The sequence below is a fragment of the Herpailurus yagouaroundi genome, unplaced genomic scaffold (assembly GCF_014898765.1).
Source record: "Herpailurus yagouaroundi ecotype Mexico unplaced genomic scaffold, PumYag 250, whole genome shotgun sequence".
NCBI classification, from domain to species: Eukaryota; Metazoa; Chordata; class Mammalia; order Carnivora; family Felidae; genus Herpailurus; species Herpailurus yagouaroundi.
Window position 1 is genome coordinate 15,857,283 of NW_024412467.1, and position 21,053 is coordinate 15,878,335.

At 44.9% G+C, this 21,053-nt stretch overlaps 1 long non-coding RNA gene across 1 annotated transcript; it reads left to right on the forward strand.

The window, feature by feature from the left end:
- The first annotated feature begins 3,114 nt into the window (after window positions 1-3,114).
- On the forward strand, window positions 3,115-3,828 carry LOC121020301 (uncharacterized). Its single transcript, XR_005786058.1, has 2 exons — window positions 3,115-3,228; window positions 3,590-3,828. It is a non-coding gene; the product is annotated as an uncharacterized LOC121020301 (long non-coding RNA).
- Window positions 3,829-21,053: the final 17,225 nt, after the last annotated feature.

The following is a 21,053-nucleotide window of genomic DNA, read 5'->3' on the forward strand; positions in this document are numbered from 1 at the left end:
GGGGGCGGGATGCTCTGGTCAATTTCCAGTTGGGGTTTATTGTCCTGGAGATGATCTTATTTGGAGCTTCCCAGTCAGTTTACCGTATGGTCTTATTTTTCTCCTTGTCAGGGGAAATGTCCCACGATTTTGCCCTTCTTCATTAAATAATGGCTGTGCGTCACCCCTACCCTTCTATTCCACCTCACAGCCACATACTGTGAGCGGCGCTTCCTAGGTGTGGTGGATGTATGGTTTTATAAACATAGGATTCTTTTTGGATGACCAGCACATTGTTATTTCATGGAGACCGTGAAATCAATAAGTGGTAGGGCAGAAGATTTAACATTACATGTGTGTATGTGTGTGTGTGTGTGTGTATGTGTACATGTAAAATGTTCGGTGCAATATTCATTGTTCAACGTGAAATTTGCACATCAAGACCATTTCATTGCCTTGGGCTGATTATAATGTAAAGAGCCACAACTGAAGCCTCTTCTGGAGCTCCTTTTAAAGGGGCCTGGCCCCGGGGTGGGTGGAGGAGACTCTCTCCAGCCTAAGTATCTGGGCTCTTTGCTGAGAGATGGCCTGGGGCAGAGCCCCGCTGATTGCCGTCACTGGCCTTGCTCCCAGGGGTCGACCCAGGGCTTAGTAGTTTCTACTCATCAATCTAACCTGGGGAAGGGGAGCTAACAGAAGAAATGTGTGTGTGTGTGTGTGTGTGTGTGTGTGTGTGTGTTTCTGGAAGTGCAGGAGGGCAGGAACCAGGGACAACAGCATGGTGAGTTCCAGGGTTTAGAAACCTGCCCCCCCCCCTCCCGAACCCCACAACCACATCTCCACACTTCAGCTCAGGGTTAGAGACAGACTCCATGCTGCCCCTTCTGAAGGTACTAGAATTCTGTGCAGTCAGGTGTTATTCCATTACTTGTACAACTCTTTTTCTTTCAAATATATTACATTTTTTCCCCCAAACCAATGCATGCTTATGCAGTACAGCTCTACGCATTTCTATGCAGGTAATCCTTCAAAGAAAACAAAATTGTGATCATGCTCTACATTCTGGCTTTTCTCTTTTCTTTTTTTTTTAAGCTTTTTTTTTTTTCCTATTGGAACATTTCCAGCATAAACAAAAGAACACAAACAGTATACACCCTCCACGTACCCATCGCTCAGCTCTAACAATTAGAATTGGCAGGAATTTTAGTTTGCCCTTACTTAACTTACGCCCCTTCTCACTTTCTTTTTTCTTTTTTTTTTTTTAATTTTTTTTTTTCAACGTTTATTTATTTTTGGGACAGAGAGAGACAGAGCATGAACGGGGGAGGGGCAGAGAGAGAGGGAGACACAGAATCGGAAACAGGCTCCAGGCTCTGAGCCATCAGCCCAGAGCCCGACGCGGGGCTTGAACTCACGGACCGCGAGATCGTGACCTGGCTGAAGTCGGACGCTTAACCGACTGCGCCACCCAGGTGCCCCCCCTTCTCACTTTCTTATTTGGAGGCAAATACCAGACTTCCTATCATCTCATTCTGTACATTTCCATTGCATTCTCTTTTATAAAATCGTGGTACAATATACATACTCTAAAATGTATCATTTCTTTTAAAGATTAAAAAAAAAAAATTAAGTGGTTTCTCACCCAGCACGGGGCTCAAACTCACAACTCACGACCCTGAGAACAGGAAATGTATGGCCACCGACTGAGCCAGGCAGGCACCCCTAAAATGGATTGTTTTAACCATTAAAAACATTTTTTTTAACGTTTATTTATTTTTTTGAGAGAGAGAGACAGAGTGCGAGCAGGGGAGGGGCAGAGAGAGAGGGGGAGACACAGAATCTGAAGCAGGCTCGCTCCCAGCTGTCAGCACAGAGCCCAACGCGGGGCTCGAACTCACGAACCGAACGGTGAGATCATGACCTGAGCCGAAGCCAGACGCTCAACTGACTGAACCGACCCACTTTTTAACCATTTTCAAGTGTATGGTTCATTGGCATTAATACATTCACGTTGCGGGCAACCATCACCCCTGTCCATCCCCCAAACCTTTTCACCTTCCCAAACGGAAACTCTGTGCCTGTAACACACTAACTCCCCATTTCTCCTTCCCCAGTCCCTGGCAACTGCCATGCTACTTTCTGTCTCTATGAATTTATTTGACGATTCTGCGTATCCCACATGAGGGGAGCGCACAACGTTTGTCCTTTGTGAATGGCTTACTTTCCTTAGCATAATGTCATCAACGTTCATCCGTGTTGTAGCACATGCGAGAATTTTCTTGCTTTTCAAGGCTGTGCATCCTGTTATAGCCTCTTTGTTCATTTGGTAAGAAAGTACTAAGAAAATGTTTAACTTCCTGGTTTAGCTATCTGCTTGCTAATGGGTGTCATTGTTTGCTTTTGACTTGCTTATTGGGAAGGGTATTAACGAACCGATTCCAGTAGAGAGCCTTTTTCTCTCCTGCCAAAACCATGGGTCACAGCGGGAAGGATATCAGTGAGCGCTGTGCCTGTAGCAGCTTAAAATCACGAGCACGGGATAGTAAATGTGGTTTTTTTGTGGAGTCTTGCATACGCTTTGGCTCCCCTGTATGATTAACTAGATGCATCTAAGATGAGACGTTTTTGTAATACTTAATGGTGTGCTTTCTGGGGATGCAGAAGAGAGGTGACCCGAGGCTCCAAGTGCCCATGATATTATAGGATCATACTCATAATCTAACGCATGTTTCTCTCAAGAATCCCCAGTCCTGTCGGAATTAGCTATTTCGTCTCAAAATACCTCGGAAAGCTTGTGAAGCACCAGTTGCTTTTCCCATTGATGATAAAGAAAGTATAGGTGGCGCAAAATCAACCGATACCTAAAAAAACATAAAGCAAGCCATGGCCGAGGACCCCTTTTGGGCCCTTCAGTTGCTACAGCTGCCGTCTTTTAAAAAAAAAATTTTTTTTTAACATTTATTTATTTTTGAGACAGAGAGAGACAGAGCATGAACGGGGGAGGGGCAGAGAGAGGGAGACACAGAATCCGAAACAGGCTCCAGGCTCTGAGCCATCAGCACAGAGCCTGACGCAGGGCGGCTCGAACTCACGGACCGCGAGATCACGACCTGAGGGGAAGTTGGCCGCTTAACCGACTGGGCCACCCAGGCGCCCCTACGGCTGCCATCTTAAGTGGTGTTCTACTCCGAGCCAGGGTCTCTTTTGTCGGAGCGAAGAGAATGAAGAAGGCCCCACGCCTGTCACATGGTAGGCTCTTCCTCTTTGTTGAAGGAAAATCAACAACGATGAGCCTGAAACCCGTGACAGAGGCAGAGACCGTTGGGGAGTGTTCGGGTCTCCCTCCGAGCCCGTTCTGTTCCTTTGGCCAGCCAGCCAGCCGGACTCTGCCTCCCCTTTCCCCCCAGACAGGTGTGATCTGCCAGACTGCTGGTCTACCCGCTGCCAGTGCTTCAGGGGAGGCCGGGGTGAGGAAAGGGAGGGCTCAGAACCTGCACTCACCCTTGCTCTAGTTCCCTTGCTGCCGCCTTTGGGAACGGGCCTCGGGCTTGACCCTTTTACACAGTTTCCGTTCTGGGCTGTAGCCCTGTTTGTCTCCTTTCTGTTCCAGGCTCTGACCAGACCATTTGTATCTTCACTCTGCCTTTTGGGAGCGCAAAAAAGGGGAACAAGGATAGAAGATTAGGGAGAGCAGCAAGTGTGTTTGATATGGCTCCTTCTTTATGCACATGCGTGGTATGTGGGCACACCAATACGGAAGTGTAATAATAGCTTTTTCTCCTTTCTGCCTGTCTCAGTCCTGCCCACCTCCAAGTCACTTCCTACATAAAGGCTTCTTGTCTGATGCACTCATCTGTCATTTAGCTATCTGCTTGCTCGGTAGTCATTTGCGGTTGCCTTTTGTGGTATGTCAATGTGTATTATTTTTTCGCCTCCTGTGATTCACTATTGCCCCCCTCAACTCGATGGCCACTTCCTCTGGAATTGGGACGGGACCGCGAATTACATATTTGTGGAACTTAGCACAGGGTGGCCATTCAGGACATCTGAATGAAACGGACAATGGCTGTTTTTCAGAGGACAGACGGAGGGACAATGACTTTGACTTAGTCCCATGAGGTCACACAGACAGAGGTGGTAGTAAGACAGGAAAGTCGGGCTGTACTTTTCCCAGTCAGCACTTGGTTGTGACTGCCCCAGAAAAAACTCGTGTCTGAGCTGCACGCAGCTTGCAAGATACCCTATGGTCCACGCTCCTTCTGAGGTTACCATTCCGTGGACAAGCCATCAGAATTGCCCGTATCCTCCGAAGTCACTTATCCGGAACACTCAGCTAGCTGTTGACCTGATGAAAATTTGGTTTTACGGTTTGGTTGTCTGTATTTAATTTCAGTAGAGGAACAGCATCTCGCCTACAGTGCCTTTCCAGACTGCTTTACACTTAACTTCGGTCGGCTAATGCTTTTACTGAAAAGGGCTTGAAACCATTGACAGTCTTTGTTTGAAAAGAAGCTGCGTGGTATAAGGAGCTAAGATATTATTTAAGATAGGTGACAAACTACCAATCTTATTTGCTAAGTGTCTTTCGCTGAAGCATGCCAAGTAGGCCATAAACTAGACCTGGTAACTGATTTTTTAAAACATATATATCACTGGAGAAGCTTAATCCGAATGCTGCAGAACATAAAACACTTCTGTAATGAGGAATCTGCAACTTACAACATAATGCTTTTGTAACTCTGGACCTCTTGGGGAAAAAAAAATAAAATGAGTCATTAGGTCCGTGAAAGGCAATATACGCATTCAGCTTTAAATGTGCTCCGCAGACAAGCTCTTTTCTCTGGGACACAAGTCTTTTCCTTTATCAGAAGAACATCGTCGTCCTCCTACAGGAGAGGTTATTAGACTGGGTCGTAGGAGTCATCAGTGCCTACCTGTTTCCGTCTATTTCCACACTGAAAACGACGTGTGCCTTTGCAATACATTTATACACTTACACAACCTTTTATGGATGCCTGTGTCGACTGTAGCACTGCGGAGGCAAAATGTGCTTCTCGAACTACAGGCTGATTATTGGCTTATAAAATCAAAGGAAGGCAAGAACACCAACTCCCACCTTCCCTCCACTAGGTTACATTTATGGGGATTAACTACATTATTCAATGTATTTCTTAAGAATTAAATTAATCATAATGCATTTGGATTCCCTGAGTATTCTCACAATTAATTTGTGCTATTGAGTTATCAAATATCCCTTTCTTAAGGGATTAGCTCATTTCTGATGTTTTGCACTGGTGTCCCGAGAAGTAATTTTGGACTACAAAAAAAAAAAAAAAATTGGATCCTTTTTCCAAGGATTTGTTTTTAATCTCCAAAGGAATTCTTGGAACACCGGAATAAAACAGTACAACAGTGGCTAATCCCTTAAGTAAGGATTTCTGATCACCCAATAACACAAGTTAGTAAAAATAGCACGGAAAGGAAATGCTCTCCTTGTCTCATCTTTCTTCCTACCTCTTTCTTTCTTTCTTTCTTTCTTTCTTTCTTTCTTTCTTTCTTTTTCTTTTTTCTTTCCGTTTATTTATTTTGAGAGAGAGAGAGAGCCAGAGCGAACAGGGGTCAGAGGGAGAGGGAGAGAGAGAATCCCAAGCAGGTTCCGGGACTCAGGGCTGGATCCCACAAAGCACAAGACCTGATCTGAGCTGAAATCAAGAGTTGGACGCCTAAACCCATCGAGCCACCCAGGCTCCCCTTGTCTGCTTTTTTCATACTAAACGCCAAGACCGTCCCTATTTCAAATCCACAGCTCCTGGATTATCGCAGAACTTTAAAATTCAATTTCAGAACATTGTGTATTTTAATAACCTGTTTCAGGTGATCAGATATCCCCGAAAATACCCAGAATGTTTAAAATGCCTCCGTTCAAATTTTAAAAATTCTTTCCATAATGTCACTTAACTTCCTTTCCAAAATCAAATCTGATCATCTTTGACCCATTATGCAAGGTGGCATGTGGGAAAGGGCTTTTATTTCAGGCAACTGATGAGATTGTTGATCCTTTCAAAACAATGGGTCCATGAAATCAGGACTAAAATAAAGCACAATGCTAGATAATCTGTTTATACATACTTATTTACTTAAGGTAATCTGGTCAAGTCCTCATCGGCAGTTATATTATGGCTGTGATGTCACCAGCAGGAAATAGTTCACAGCTAAGAAAGTGTGGTTATGAAACTACTTTAAAGAGCACAACAAATCTAGAGAGATGCTTCTAACATTGAAGCCAGTAGGCTCGGAGGATGTAAAGGAAATGTTTTGGATCAGTTTTGAGAACACTGGATTTATATTTTGAAAATCACAGTACTAATTGAACCTGAAGCCTAAACTACTATGAAATCAAAATAAATTGAAACGTATTGAGAAACTATTTTGAGTTTGGCAGTTTTGGATTTATAAAAGAGATTTTTAAACCGTAATATATATTTTTATCCTAAAAGCATACCTCGATCTTTAAAAGAACAATCTGCTCTTGATATCTTAAAAGACATCCAGGGGTGCCTGGCTGGCTCAGTTGGTAGAGCATGTGACTCTTGATCTCAGGGTTGTGAGTTTGAGCCCCATGTCGGGTGTAGAAAGTACTTAAAAATAAAATCTTAAAAAAAAAAATTTTTTTTTTTAACATTTATTCATTCTTTGAGAGACAGAGAGAGACAGTGTGAGTGGGGGGAGGGGCAGAGAGAGAGGGAGACACAGAATCCAAAGCAGACTTCAGGCTCTGAGCTGTCAGCGCAGAGCCCGACACGGGGCTCGAACTCATGACCAGTGAGATCATGACCTCAGCTGGAGTTGGACGCTTAACCAACTGAGCCACCCAGGCGCCCCTTAAAAATAAAATCTTTAAAAAAAGAAAGAAAGAAAGATACTCAGTGCATAGAATAGAAAAAAAAAAAAAGCAACAAAACCATCTTTCTTTTTTTCATACATTTTTCCCAGGTAGCATTCAAAAGCATATCATTTAATATTTAATTCAATGAGCATTGATTACCATCATCTATAACCTCTTGGGAGAACAAAAAGTACAACCAAATCATGGTCGCCTCTTTCATGAACTGACTTTCCTACGGAAGTTATATATAGTGAATGACATTCAAAGTCATTCTAATTTTACCTGAAAGCGCATCTGAGCCATGAGTTAAAAATTGTGCGCACTTACTCACAAAGTGCTTAAAATGTTTCTTGATTGTTTTTCTTTATGGACATTCTTCACTGGGGGTAAACTGTATTCCATATTGTCTGCCCTTCTTCCCAATCCATACGTTTATCAGCTCCCTTTCCTCTCCACCTTGTTTTCCCCTCATAATTCCTTCAGTCTTTGATTAGAGCGAAAGAGTCCAGAAGGCTGGATTCCACGGAGGAACTTGCAGATAAACTAGTAACTGAAAGATTGCCTGTATTAATTTTGCCTCCTCTGACCTATAAAACTGTTGAGGTCCAGGCAGTGTCTCATAGGTAAGTTACGGACTCTGGAATAAGAACATCTGACTTTGACCCTGGGTTCTGCCACTTTATGGGCTGTGTGGTCACAGCCTTGTTCTGAATTTCTTTGTGTCTCAGTTTTTTTCATCTGAAAACTGGGCATAGTGATGGCTTGTTAGGATTGTTAAGTGTAGTGATTCTGCTAACATATGTGAAGCTTTAGGTAGGGATCAAATTTCAGCACATTGATTTCTCCATTCAACCAATATTTATTAAGGGCGCACTAGGTGCCAGGTGATGTTTCAGGGCGCTTGGGACCCATCAGTGAGTGACAGAGACCGAGAGTCCTGCTCTTGTGCTGCTGACATTCCAGTGGGGGGTGGGGGGAAGGGGAACAGACCATGAGCCATGAACATAAGATGGAGAATGTCAGCAGTTGAAGGGACTGGTGGGGACAAAATGCAGAGCAGAATAAGGGGGATGGAGGGGGTCAGAGTGTGTGGATATGGGCTGCACAATTTTTAATTTTTTTTTTTCAACCTTTATTTATTTTTGGGACAGAGAGAGACAGAGCATGAACGGGAAAGGGTCAGAGAGAGAGGGAGACACAGAATCGGAAACAGGCTCCGGGCTCCGAGCTGTCAGCACAGAGCCCGATGCGGGGCTCGAACTCACAGACCGCGAGATCATGACCTGAGCCGAAGTCGGCGCTCAACCGACTGAGCCACCCAGGCGCCCCAACACAATTTTTAAATAGGACGGTGGTGGAAGGCTTTTTTAGGGGAGGTGATGTTTGGACAAAGGCATGGCAGAGAAGAGAATGTTCTAGACTGGTGTGGCAGCTGGTGCAAAGTACCTAGTGCCAGACATTTGGGGAACAGCACGTCACTTTATCACCTTTTGGGTCAATCCACATTCTGATCCCAACCCCACCATTAGAGTTCAGTACGCAAGGGGGAGAGCTCTAGGGGACCAAGTCACAGAGGTCAGATCACACAGGGCTTCCTAAAACATAGAAAAGACTTTGACGTTCGCGCTGCAGGCTCTGGCCCGAAGAATTCCAGGGTCTAACGTAGATTTAAAAAATTTTTTTTTTTCAACCTTTATTTATTTTTGGGACAGAGAGAGACAGAGCATGAACGGGGGAGGGGCAGAGAGAGAGGGAGACACAGAATCGGAAACAGGCTCCAGGCTCTGAGCCATCAGCCCAGAGCCCGACGCGGGGCTCGAACTCACGGACCGCGAGATCGTGACCTGGCTGAAGTCGGACGCTCAACCGACTGCGCCACCCAGGCGCCCCTTAACGTAGATTTTTAAAAGATTCCTCTGGATTCAGCCTGGAGACCAGACTAAGGCTAATTATTGCTTATAGTTGCAGCCCCCAAACCCTGCACAATGGCTCTCTGGGCATAGGGAGTGCAGACATACTTAACGAATTGGGTAGCTTATTTGGTATTGGCAGTTATGTTGTCTTTGTATTTTCTTCCCTTATTCGTATCTTCTCCCTTGGGCTTCCTAGGGTCTTCTAGGTGGCAAGGGAAAGAGTCGCACGTAGTTACCTTGAGGATGAAGACTCAACTGCCTTCAGTCAAAGCAGTCACACTAATGAGCAAATCACTTGGGTGTGACGGGGGAGCGTGGGCTGTGCCACAGGGGGACGCACGCTTTGCCTGAAAGCCTGTGCGCTGGAAGTTCAGAAAAATAGGTGATAGAGTTTAAACTGAGACACATCTGCGGCTGGGCAGGGTAAAGCTATGTGTTCCTGAAGACTGTTTAATGGCAGTTTACCATAAGGATGCCTGAGCAAAAAAGCAGGGCACAAGAATGTTTCGGCTCCACCCGCCACGTCTCACAGAAGGCTAGACTGTCTACGGTTGGATCTTTGTAACATGTAGAAAAGACAACCCCTTTGGGGTAGTTGCTGTGCCAAGCCAATGTGCTTGGCCTGGTGGGTGGGGGGGCAAGCTGTGTTGCTGTTCCTGCTTATCCCCTCAGCCAGAGGGTCTTGTGCAGCGCACAACCTGCACATCCCATCGTTTAGGACGCAATAAAGCTCTAGCAAAACCACAAAGTTTGTTTCCTTGTACACAGCAGGTATGTGTTCCTCCTTGCTTGGGTGACCTTCCACTTTGGTGACTTCACTGCTTTCTCTGTCTCTCCTTTTTTCACTCCTGTCTTTATAGACTTAGTAAATCTCGCTGTCTTTACTTGAGACTCCCTGAAGGAGAACTTGGTGGTTTTGGCAAGTCGCCTGTTGGTAGGGATAGTGTCCAAGGCGGCTCGTTAACTTGTAGGAGCCAGGAGGCCATTCCTAAACCAATCAGTACTGTCCAGGGCACGGATGTCACCAACCCTGGTAGAGGATTTGCCCAGTGAATACGGTCATGAATAATGTAATCTTCAAGACTAATGTTTTGCTCTGGATTACATCTTGGGTAGAGTGACTTAATTTATAAGAAAACACCTAATAATGTTATATGAAACTTTTCTTTTTGAATACCCTGGGAAAGAAACTGAAATGTATAATAATCTAATATTAATGGTGCTTGTATTTCTCAGAGAGAGGCCACTGAAGGGTAAAGTTTAGTAGTGAATAAAGGCAACCAATGAATGGGTGCCTTGTATCATACCTAGTACTAATTCATTTAGTACTTATTCTAGGTCAGTCCCCTATGCTAGTTAATAGTCTTATCATCTTACTTTCTAAATACCTGTTTTGGCTTTTCTTTTCTTGCTGTCACTCACAAGCCTTTATCATCTGTTGTTATAGTTACCACCATGACTTTCTTACTGACATCTCCATCGGTACCTCCCCCTTTCTTTAAAGCATCTCCCCATTACCATCAGAATGACCTTTCCAGAATACAAATCTGATCACTGGTTATATCACTCTGACTTAAATTCTTTAGTGACACCATGACCTTCAAAATGGAACCTAAGCCCTATAGTGTGCTATGCAATAAACTCTTCAGGATCTAATCTCTTATTGACATTCAAGAGTTATCCCTCCGGTGGCTCAGTCTGTTGAGTGTCCGACTTTGGCTCAGGTCATGATCTCACGGTTGGTGGGTTTGAGCCCTACATAGGGCTCTGTGCTGACAGCTGGGAGCCTGGAGCCCGCTTCAGATTCTGTGTCTCCCTCTCTCTTTGCCCCTCCCCCGCTCTCACTCTGTCTCTGTCTCTCTCAAAAATAAATAAATGTTAAAAAAATAAAAAAAAAAGAGTTATCCTTTCTACACTCTTGAAGCTTGGTTAGTACCACACATTTTCTTAAACCTCTAGGACTTTTTTTTTTTATTATTTTAACGTTTATTTATTTTTGAGACAGACAGAGACCGAGCATGAACAGGGGAGGGGCAGAGAGAGAGGGAGACACAGAATCCGAAACAGGCTCCAGGCTCTGAGCGGTCAGCACAGAGCCCGACACAGGGCTCGAACTCACGGACCACGAGATCATGACCCGAGCCGAAGTCGGATGCTTAATCGACCGAGCCACCCAGGCGCCCCAAACCTCTAGGACTTTTGATATGATGGCAAGCCTTTTCTGCTTTCCTTCGTTTGGCCAACTCCTACTTGACAGAAAGGGGGAAGCCATTCTTACTTCATGTTCAGAGGTAGGGCCTCTCTTCAGGTGTTTGTAGGGTCCTGCATGGTAACTCTTGATTCCATGCTTGTCTCAGTACTCTTGCGGGCTTCCTCAAGACAGAGACTCGGAGTACTCATCTCTATTAACACAGGAATTCTCATCATGCCTCACTCATAATGGCTGCCCCCAAATAATTTTACATGGAATTGATCAGAGTAGACCTTGTTCCTAAATGTTCCTTTCCAAAAGACCCGGAGGTTTTATCGTAAAGTTTACCCCCCTTCTCACTCCACTCTCAAACCTCTACTTGAGGAAGAAGAGGGTCCTGGTACTGCTTCTCTTCTTCCTGTATTTTACTCTATCGATTCTATTCTTCGGATGTCTCCTTACTATTGATTCCAAAACCTGATCTGATGACTGAGCATCACTGAGATTAAAGGAAGTCTAAAAACTTAGATGGCTTTTTCCTTTGAGTGTTGCAGTCTCTTGAGTTTGATTGATCTCACATCTTAGACACTGAACGTGCTTTAGCTTTTGGAGAGGCTGACTTAATAAGAAACTCATGCTTGTGAAGTGCGGTCTAGTTTTTCTGAGAGCTAGGGAAGCCTTGATGACTTTCAGTCCAGGGAGGTGAGTCCTTGGTTGTGGCCTGGAAGCAGGGGTCTCACCCGGGGGGCTGTTATGCTTTGATCATGCTCCCAGGTATGGCCAATCACGAGATTGAAAGAGAATTCTTTCTGTCTCCTTTCATTTGTGTTTTTTCATTGTATGTCACATGCTAACAAAAACCCAATTCTTCACATGGTTGATTATCCAAATCTTCCCTGAGGTCCTATTTCCTTTTTCTCCCTCCAACAGGCAAATCCTCTCTTTTGCTCACATTTTAAAGCGTCTATAGGGTTTTCTCTATAATTCAGTTCAATGGCCCTGCCACCTACTAAGGAAGTGATGAGCTGTTTGGGCTGACTAGGAATGTTTCTGTCTTTTCCCTACCTCTTAAGAAAGTGTTCTACCAAGGCATCACCAATTTAAGACGCTCATTTGTTATTTTACTTTAAGCAGGCTCTACATTATAATTTAATGGCGTAATGGAATCCCTATTCTAGTTCACAAACACTGTGGTGCAAATGATTTAATTTACTAGCTCAAGCATTAGTCTACATATTATTATACTGATCAGTCATTGCATACTAAAATCACTCATCCTTAATGTAATGATTTGGTATCCCTACAGAGAATTCCAGTCATCAGAATGTCATTAGATACAGTAAAAAATGAAAATTACTATTACACAGCAGTAAACACTATTAACTGTTAGTTAAAATAGCATTTAATTTAGCCATGCAAGAGTTTACAAATTTCCACAGTTTACTTGGTCCTCTAATAATTGTCACTGCAAAGTTAATGACGCTTCTGCCAATGAAATGACAGAACGAGGGAGGGGCCATGATGAACTGGTGTTTTAAATGGCAGATGCCATATTGTGACAGTACGGAGCTCGTGGCTGTCTAGGATATTTCACTGATACGGAAAAGAAACACGCTGGTGTCCCGACAATACGAACCAGGGCAGGAGAGTTTCTGTGCCTCCAAAATGAAGAGAAACATTACGCAGAGCTGGGCGGAGGCGAGAAATAATTCCTCCCAGGCTGCCTTCCCTTGTCTCCATCAGCTCAGTTTCACGCTCTGGCATTCCAGAGATCTGCTGCAATGCTGATGAACTGGGCTGCCATAAAATTCTTGCAAGCGTGCCCGGCTGGTGGATCTAATCTTGTCAGGAATTATGGGGCCTGGTTGGAAAGTACGGGTTTTTGCACAAGGCTCGCCAACCCCAGGCTTACAATCAGCACGAGCGCAAGTTGCAGAACCTGCATTTGCCTTGAAATGGCCTTTCCCTGTTGCAGCCCGAGTCCCGCATTCCCCAGCTTTAAATAAAATCAGCAGCAACATCGACCATGCCTATAAATGTGGGCACTCTGTGGGTTACTTGGCTTCAGAGCCTTGTCCTCATCCAAGCTGTTGTGATTCATTTCCTTGTTTATTCCATAACTGCATGCTACTGAATTTGAGTTCTGCGCCCAAAATATTGAACTTAGCTATGGAAAGGGACACCCGGGACCCCTCTGTATATGCAGAAGACAATAAAAGCAAAACGACAGACAGCCCCGCTTCCCGCTTGGATTATGCTTCCCGTGCCAACCCAATGGGGAGAATGATCGTTGGAAATGACCAACCCTGGTTAAGACAACGGTTGAGGCAAACAGTGCTTCCAGTTCGCAGTATCTTGAAGAAGGGGTCTAGCGAATGCCGATCCTAAATCAACGAGGTGGCAGTAATGTGGCAGGATGTGTGTCTGCGGAAAGTGTTTCCGGTCTGCAGTATGGTGCTGCCTGCCACCTCCCATCAAGAGTATGCAATGGAGGATTGCCTGGAAATGGATGCTTTGTCACACGTGGCATGGTGGAAATACTAGGCAGCAAAGAGCAAGCAGTGAGTAAGGAGACACGTATACTTCTACCTAAGTGACAGTCCAGGGCTTGGGTGGTATAGGCTTGGTCTTGCTGCACTCACCATCCACAAATTACACGTAGAGTCCCATTGTGGCGGACCCCGATATGGTGCTGTTCAGAATAATCGCGTTTCCTACTTGAAAAAGAGACTTGAAGAAATCCAAAGCGAAGTCACTGCCGCGGCGTGCCATGAAAGAATGTGTGTTCGCTACCTCTCTCCGACTTGGGGATCACCCGTATTAATTTTTCGAGGGGCATGCGGCTAGACCCTGGGGTGACAAGATCCTTATTCACTGCTGGGGGGAGAGCCCAAGTGCAGATTATTTATCTGTGAAATGGCTCTGAGTGATCTTTGGGGGTCAAAAGTCTCCGAAGCCATCCTTCTTAAAGTGTCACGGAATGAAGGCTCCTAAATTCTTTCCTCTTACTACTGCCTTCATCGTACCTGTTGAGAAAGTCAACAAAGTAGGAATGAGGGGAAATCACATTAGTTACAACATTTCACCGTGGCAATAATGCTGATAGGTCCTGACGAGAATCCTCACTCACCCTGTATTCTTTATCTCCTCCCGGGACAGCTTGCCCAGGACTGAAAACCTCAGCACTGTGGCTGGGCCAGAACTGATTCCACTGCATTTTCAGGGAGCGACCAGTCTAGCCTGGCAGAAACTTGGGGTGTATTTGGGTGCGTGTCTGCATGGGTATGCACGCACTGCAGGGTTATGGCACTCAAATTTCCATTTGTGTTCCCAAGCTGAGTGGTTAGCTTTTGACACAAAACACATGGAAATCCCTTTGTTGGCATATCCCTAACTGAGAATTTCTGTTATGAGTGGAATATTCATCATAACAGCCAAATCCAGTGATTCAGCCCAGGACCAGTTTCCATATATCTAAGAAATGGGTTGAAAGTGGAGAAGACCTGTGTGTTTGTCAGGGTGTGCCTGAGGAAGAGAACCGATAGGAGGTACATATATTTATTGGAAGAATTGTCTCACATAATGATGAAAGCCAAGAAGTCCTATGGTCTGCTGTCTACAAGCTGGAGAAGCGAGAAAGCAGGTGGCATTGCTCAGTTGGAGCCCAAAGGCCCCAGAATCTGGGGAATCAATGGTAGAAATCCCAGTCTGAATCCAAAGGCCCAGGAACCAGGAGCACTGATGTCTGAGGGCAGAAGATAGAATGATTGTCCCAGTTCCATCAGACAGTGAAATCTTCCTTCCTCCACCATTTTGTTCTATCGAGGCCCTCAACAGATGGGATGATCCCTGCCCGCCTTGGTGAGGATAGTCTTCACTCAATCTACTGGTTGAAGTACTATTCTTTTGTAGAGACACTCTTACAGACATGTCCAGAAATAACGTTATACCAGCTATCTGGACATGCCTTAGCCCAGAATCTCTATGCAGGAATAACAATAATAATAGTAAACCCTTAGGGCACTTACCGTAAGTCAGGTACAGTTGCAAACCCTACAAAGATGTTGACTCATAAAATCTTTAAAATACATTTCTGAGACAGGCTCAGTTGTTAGGAGTTTCACTTTATAAGTTGGGAAACTCAGGAGTGTAGAAGTTAAGTGCCCTGCCTTTGGTCACACAGCTGTTAAGGAGAACAGCTGGGACTTGAAGCCTAGCAATGTGCCCAAAGGAACTGGGCAACTGTTGACAAATTCATGTCTAGGTTTCAGAACGAAGGTGCCAAAATGCTGAGAGATTCCTAGAAGGTCTGTGTGTGTGTGTGTGTGTGTGTGTGTGTGTGTTTCCTGTCGCTAGGGGAAAATGGCCAGTGCACTGGGCTTGCTGGCCTGGGGGATTTACAAGGTGAGACAGTACAGTCGGTTATCTCCCAGTTGGCAGGGGGCCCAGAGTTGGATTCCAGATCTATACCGATCAGCTATATAAACTTGGGCTAACGAATGCATCTTTCTGTGCCTCGGTTTCCTTTCTGTTTAATGTGGATAATGATGACCTCATGTGTTGTAGAGTCAAAATGAGGGGATGTTTTAATAAACGTGTAGACTAGAAAGTGCTATATAAGTGTTATTAATATTAAGATAGAGGTAGGGGTGCCGGGGTGGCTCAGTCCCTTGAACGCTTGACTCTTGGTTTCAGCTCAGGTCATGATCTTGCTGTTTGTGAGATCGAGCCCCAAGTTGGGGTCAGCGAGGACCGTGGAGCCTGCCTGGGATTCTCTCTCTCCCTCTCTCTCTGCCCCTCCCCTGCTTATGCTCTATGTCTCTCTCACTCTCTCAAAATAAATAAACTTTAAAAATACCAGGATAGAGGTAGAATTATGTAAAATATCCATTTCTCTATGTGACTTTTTTTTTTTTTTTTAAGTTGAATTAAGAAATTTAAACGTCCTGCAGTGGAATGCTCTTTTGGACATCGTTGTTACGTATGCCATGGCAATAAGGCTTTTAGCTTGTCACGTAGTTTGATGTTGGCTTTTTTTTTTAATGGATGACTTTTTTCTTAAGTTTATTTATGTATTTTGAGAGAGAGAGAGAGAGAGAGAGAGAGAGACAGAAAGAGAGTATGAGCAGGGGAGGGGCAGAGACGATGGAGAGACAGATAATCCCAAGCAAGCCCCACATTGTCGGTGCACAGCCCAATCTGGGACTCGAACTCACAAACGGTGAGATGGTCACCTGAGTTGAAACCAAGAGTCAGATACTTAACAGCCTGAGCCACCCAGGTGCCCCAGTTTGATGTTGTTTTTAACCACCGTGTAAAAAGAGAGATAGAAAAAGATCAGAAGGGGCACCTGGGTGGCTCAGTCGGTTGAGCGTCCGACTTTAGCTCAGGTCATGATCTCACGGTCCGTGAGTTCGAGCCCCACGTCGGGTTCTGGGCTGATGGCTCAGAGCCTGGAGCCTGCTTCCGATTCTGTGTCTCCCTCTCTCTCTGCCCCTCCCCCATTCATGCTCTGTCTCAAAAATAAATAAACGTTAAAAAAAAGAAAAAGATCAGAATGCCAAAACTAAGTTTGGAAATCGAACCCTAGTAATAACAACAAAACCAAATCCTCATATTTATTGGTATCTAAAATTTACTTGTATGACTTAGAAATATTGAAATTACAGTCCTTAGCACAGTACAGAACCCAAGTAGATACTAAGTAAATGTTAGCTATTATTATGCCAATCTGGATTTCACTAATTAATTAACTAATTAATTAATTAATTAATATTTTAGAGAGAGTGGGGGAGTGGGGGAGAGGGAGACAAAGAGAGAGAGAATCTTAAGCAGCCTCCACGTTCAGCAGGGAGCCTGACACAGAGCTTGATCCCATGACCCTGGGATCACAACCTGAGCCAAAATCAGGAGTCCGATGCTCAACGGACTGAGCCACCCAGGTGCCCGTATGCCAATCTGAATTTAAAACCAAATCCTTATCATTTTATTAAATCAATTATCAACACAAATGAAATACCCAGTATGGTTCTTAAGCATTTTAAATTTTTTACCTTAATCCTAACAAGGATAATAGGAGGTCTCATTTTTAATACTATCCGATATATTTTTATTTCAGACTTTTTTTTTTTAACCTCCAGAAGTTTTATTTGGGCCTTTTAAATAGTGTACATATTTCTCTTTGGCATGCTTTTGCTTTCCCTACCTTCTCGAATGTGTAGAAGCTAGTTTGTTTTTTTTTTTTAATTTTTTTAACGTTTATTTATTTTTGAGAGAGAGACAGAGCATGAACGGGGGAGGGGCAGAGAGAGAGGGAGACACAGAATCGGAAGCAGGCTCCAGGCTCTGAGCCATCAGCACAGAGCCCGACGCGGGGCTCGAACTCACGGACTGTGAGATCATGACCTGAGCCGAAGTCGGCCGCTTAACCGACTGAGCCACCCAGGCGCCCCTAGAAGCTAGTTTAAACAACTGTTTTAATCTCCTTGTCTACTAATTTTGTACTCTCTATTATTTCTGTGTCAGTTTTGATTGATTTTTCTTTCCTGCTTCTTTGCATGGCTGGTGGTTTTTGATTGGACCCCCGACACTGTGAATTCTATCTTGTTGGGAGCTGAATATTCTTTTATTCTTTTAAATATTTTTGAGCTGTGTGTGGAGATGCAGTTCAGATTCTCAGAAGCAGTTTGATCCTTTTGAGGCTTACTTTGATTGATTTTTGAAGTTTTATTTATTTTTATTTTTCATTTTTAAAATGTTTATTTCTGAGAGAGAGAGAGAGTGAGAACACAAGCAGCGGGGGAGGGGCAGAGAGAGAGGGAGACACAGAATGGGAAGCAGGCTCCAGGCTCCAAGCTGTCGGCGCAGAGCCCGACGTGGGGCTCGAACTCATGAACCGTGAGATCATGACGTGAGCCGAAGTTGGGCGCTTAACCGACTGAGCCACCCAGGCGCCCCGAGGCTGACTTTTAAACTTTGCAGGTGAGACCAGAACAGCCTTTAGTCTGGGACTACTTCTTCCCCACCACTGAAACAGTGCCCTTCTGAGTACCACTGCTCAACGCCCTGTGTGTTGTGAGGTTTTTCCACTCTGGCGGGAGGGAACTTGAATATTCCAGAAACTGTCTGAGCTCTAAGGATGGTTCTGCCTGCTCCGTTGGAGTAGCTCTCTCCTGATCTCTAGTAGTTTCCTCAGGGGCATGGTCTGATGAGTACTTGGCTGAAGACTCCAGGCAGACTCGCTGCGGATTTCCAGAACTCTCTCTGTGACATCTAGACTTGTTGGCCTTCCTGAAGTCCCAGCTCTCAACTCAGCGAGACTGCTGGGCTTCACCTGGACTCCCTGCCTCCACCGTGGCCTGGGACCTCCCCCGCCCCCACCCCCTCCCCCCCCCAGGGGAGTGTGGGAACAACTCTAGGGCTCTCCCTTCACCTAGGGATCCACTGTTTGCGATCTGCAGTTCGTATATTTTTCATGTGTTTTGTCCTGTTTCTTAGTTGTTTAAGGCAAGTGGGTAAATCCAGCTCCTGTCATTCCATCGTGACCGGAAGCGAACATCTTGAAGTGTTACCCTTTTTCAAAAAATGTTTACCTATTGAGAGAGAGAGAGAGAGAGAGAGAGAGAGAGAGAGAGAGAGAGAATGAGAAGGGGAGGAGCAGAGAGAGAGGGAGAGAATCCCAAGCAGGCTCTGTGCTGTCAGCACAGAGCCCAGCGTAAGGCTCAATCCCACGAACCATGAGATCGTGACCTGAGCCGAAATCAAGAGTCAGATGCTCAACCAACTGAGCCACCCAGGCGCCCCTTGAAGTGTCACTTCTCAGTTTAAGGATGAACGAACAGAATAGGGGAGCTGCACATCCAGAGTGTGGCCTGGGGGACAGGGGAGGCCTATTGTTGCCTCTGTAGCTTATGCTTCTAACGGTCGTGAACACCAAGTCTTAAGATTTTAGGTCCTTAATGTAAAGCTAGAATTATACATTCACTTATCCAGTCTTCAGCCTCCTCCTACATTCCAAACAGTAATTTACTTGGAGGCTTAACATGATGTAGTTCAAAACCCATAAATAGTTTTTATAAGTGAATGTGCACACGTGTGTCTCTCCTAGGCAAACACGGATTCTGACGACTCTCAATTTTTCATGTCTAGAGCAGTTTCTTTGTGTCGCCTAGACATTTTCTAAAAAAAATTTTGTTTAATGTTGATTTATTTTTGAGAGAGACAGAGAGGGAGTGGGGGAGGGGCAGAGAGAGAGGGAGACACAGAGTTGGAAGGAGGCTCCAGGCTCTGAGCTGTCAGCACAGAGCCCGATGCGGGGCTCGAACCCATGAACAGTGACATCGGACCTGAGTTGAAGTTGGACGCCCAACCGACTGAGCCACCCAGGCGCCCCTTTCCTAGACATTTTCTTATGAAACATTTACCTATGGAAGACATCTAAAAGATATGTAAAATTTTAAATAAATTTAAAAGAAAACAGGGGCGCCTGGCTGCCTCAGTTGGTGGAGTCTGTGACTCTTTCTTTTTATGTACATTTTTTTTAATGTTTATTTATCTTTGAGAGCTAGAGAGAGAGAAAGAGACAGAGCATGAGTGGGGGAGCGGCCGAGAGAGGAGGAGACACAGAATCCGAAGCAGGCTCCAGGCTCCGAGCCGTCAGTACAGAGCCCTACTCGAGGCTCGAACCCACAAGCCGTGAGATCATGACCTGAGCTGAAGGCAGACGCTTAACCCACTGAGCCACCCAAGCTTCTAGTTGCTGGAGTCCGCAACTCTTGATCTCAGGGTTGTGAGTTAGAGCCCACACTGGGTGTAGGGATTACTTAAAAAACATAAAATCTTAAAAACAAACAAACAAAGAAAACACAATCAGTAATGCCCGGAGAAATTAAGCCATCTATTCAAACTTTCCATTTTCAGCCGGCCCCATTACAACACCGTTGCTTTATGCAGAGTTAACTGGCTTGTGCGTGGCATCTGGACTTCTTAAGAACTGGGCTGGGGGGTTCAGGCCAGGGCAGGTACCCCGTGACTGTTTTGGCTGTTTGTAGTGAGATGAATCCGTTCATCCTGGGCACCACAACCCGCTTTACCAACAGATTCTTTTCATGTGCTGAGCCCTACCCAGGTGCTTAGAAAAGGTTCGTTCTTTGCAAGGGCGGGAGTGATTTATTCCCAGTTTACTTCTGTAAGATCAACGTGAATAGCTTGCTCAGTTCTGGGCAGGCACGGGTTTCACAGCAAACTCCAACATCTCCTATGTGCCCTCTACTCCTCCTCAGGCATCCCGTTCAGTAGGGCAGCAGCAAGATCTAGAAGGGGTCCCCAGAGCTCGGGTCTCGGATAACACTCTGTCACGATACCACAAAACCAGCTCTGAGCAGGACAGGGTAGAAACCTTTCTCAGCGACGCCTCCCACATTACGTATTCATGACCCTGGGATTATTATTTTATAATTTTTAATTTTGGCGGGGGCTGGAGGTGGACCAGGAGAAAAGGAGGCCTATTTACCATGTGACTGAATTTGACCGTGGCTTCCGTCTCCGGTGGGGTCGTTTTCTTTGTGAATCTGAGTCTCTTATCTCTTCCTGGAACATATTTGAATCTTTACTTTATCACTTCAAAAATGTACTGTAAGCCTGATTCCTGGTTGTGTTTTTATTTAAACCCATCTACAAACGTAGCTCATAAACATTAGTGGAAATGAATTTACATTCTAAAATCTATTAATCTAACCCTACTCATTATATAAGTGAACCGATAAATAGCAAATAAATCAAACTATGTGAAACAATAAAACAAATTAACCAGTATCATTTAAATAATTGCCATCACGAACAGTCATAACAAGGCCCAACAAATTAACACTTTAAGGGTGTTCTCATTTTAATTCCATCCTTACATAGACAGCACCAGACTTCAAATGGATGTTTGGAGGTCACGTGATGAAAAACACTGGGAATCAAGGTTGTCAGAATTGGGGCCCGAGTTTTTCCACACTCTGTGGATGTTTAAATTTGGAAGGCTGAGCTCCTGGGCTCCAGCCCTGGTTTCCCTGGGTTACTGTCTCTTCCGGTTTTCCAG